Source organism: Engraulis encrasicolus, chromosome 24 (assembly GCF_034702125.1).
Source record: "Engraulis encrasicolus isolate BLACKSEA-1 chromosome 24, IST_EnEncr_1.0, whole genome shotgun sequence".
In the NCBI taxonomy this organism is placed as follows: domain Eukaryota; kingdom Metazoa; phylum Chordata; class Actinopteri; order Clupeiformes; family Engraulidae; genus Engraulis; species Engraulis encrasicolus.
In genome coordinates, this window is record NC_085880.1 from 3,834,826 (window position 1) to 3,837,325 (window position 2,500).

Sequence of the window (2,500 nt, forward strand, 5' to 3'; positions counted from 1 at the left end):
ACACACACACACACACACACACACACACACACACACCCTTCACAATACTTGCTGTATGTATGTGCATGATGTGACCCTTACAAAATATTCTCTTATCCCTGCCTTACGATGACCCACTTTACATGTAAACAGTCGTAGTGTAGCTATCGTGCTCCTCTTTGTCTGATAAAGAATGTGCTCCTCCGGACCTCCAGGGCCTGTCTCTCTCTCTCTCTCGACCCGTCCACAGGGGACGCTGCGCTGACCCAGGTGAGGGTTCCCCCTCGGGGGCTGCTATATGGTCACGTCAGAGGTCGGCATGGGGCTCTGTGAGGAACATAGAAGAGATGAGACGAGACGAGATGAGATGAGATGAAATGAGAGGCTGTATCCTTCACACCAGCCAGCCCTGAGGGCTTTAGGCCTTAATGTGGACAAGCTGTTGTCCCCCTCCATCCTCTCAATGCACACACAGACACATCCACGCACTCACACATGTGTGTGCGCACACACACACTCACACACACACACACACACACACACACACACACACACACACACACACACACACACACACACACACACACACACACACACACACACACACACACACAAACACAAAACAGACACAGACACTGACACAAAACACACACACCTCATTCTCTCTGACCTCTGTTGCAAGTTGACGAGTGGAGCGGTCAGCAGAGGCCAGTCTAGGGAGGGAATTAATTAGCGATTGCCTTACTCCGCTTCCCCCACCGAGGGCAAGGGCAGAGATGGATTCTATTTACACCCCCATTTCACGGGCGGACGGGGAGGTGAACTTAACAAATGGATGGACGAATGCCAGATATGTCTTTTTTTGTCTTTGTTGGTGCCGCCTCGCTGCTGGGTTTTGGGGTTGGTGGGATGGGCTGTGTATGGGGGTCAGTGTTGCCAGATTGGACGGTTACCCACCAAATCGGGCTGCTTGGGATGGCCGTCTGCTGGTAAAAATGGTCAAAAACGGGCATTGGGCGTGTTTTTCTGTAGATTCATGGCGACAGAAACCAATACAATTTGATTCGAATTCAGCGGGATTTAGTGCCTCTGAACGGTTTTGAGCATCATTTGGGCTGGAAATCATCAGACATATCTGGCAACCCTGATGGGTGTGTGTGTGTGTGTGTGTGTGTGTGTGTGTGTGTGTGTGTGTGTGTGTGTGTGTGTGTGTGTGTGTGTGTGTGTGTGTGTGTGTGTGTGTGTGTGTGTGTGTGTGTGTGTGTGTGTGTGTATGGAGGTTGTCTGTGGCAATCTGCGGATTCTCACCTTGTGTGTAATGCATACAGTACAACGCCCCTCAAATGGCACAACGGGGCCTCAAACACGTGCACAGCACTGCACACTTACACTACGTAAGCAGACACAGATGATCTATAGATATTGATGAATAATGACAAACACACACACACGCATGCAGACACACACACACACACACACACACACACACACATACACACATACACACACACACACACACACACACACACACACACACACACACACACACACACACACACACACACACACACACACACACACACACACACACACGCACGCACACACACACACACATGCGCACACACCAGCGTCAATACATTTAGCCCATGAAAAGTGCTGACCCGAGCTGGTGCTGTAGTGAGAGTCAGCAGCCAGAGCACAGGGCTATAGTGCGACTGGAAAGGCTCAGACAGGCAGCAGTTGAGTTCACTCCTGGAGCAGCGTTACCCAGGGGTGGAGATATAGGGGAGCAAGTGGGGCATTTGCACCTGGGCCCAGCGCTTTCCCGTATTGGTGGTGAGGGCCCCATTGTGCCCTTAACAGGGGGGGGGATCATTGTTTTTCCCTTGGGCCCTGTGTGCAGTTGTTCCGCCACTGCCATTACTTCTACACACAGCCATTGGAAACAGCTCCATCATCATGTGTACTGACACACACAGGTCTTTGGCCGAACACTTACTCACTGAACTCTTACAGCTTACTCCTTTTTGATTGAAGTGACACGTTTCTTCATTTCTTCTGTTTCAGTCTCCATTTTCATTCCATTCTTTCATTATTGTATGCAAAGTAGGGGCCCTGTATCCTCAACAGCCTGCTTGACCACGTCAACTAGAGGTGGGAAGTAGGGATGCAAATTATTGATTTAATTCATTAATCATTAGTTGATAGCCTCATCGATCGACTTACGATTAATTGTTAAGCGGCGTTTTCCCCCCGAAATCTCAATGTTTCTTGAAAAAAAAACTAATAAAACCTAAACATTTTAATTAAAAATTGAGATAAAATACCACATTTTTATTAATTCTATTTAATTTCTTTAATCCAAAGATGATTTAAATATTCCCACTATTCACACCCCTCTTCACACACACTCCTCACATGCCCATTTCACCTGGGTCTCTTGTCAGTTGAATTGTCAATGAATTGTGATTAATGCCTTTTAATCGATTAATTCATTGATCGATTAAAGTCGATTAGTCGA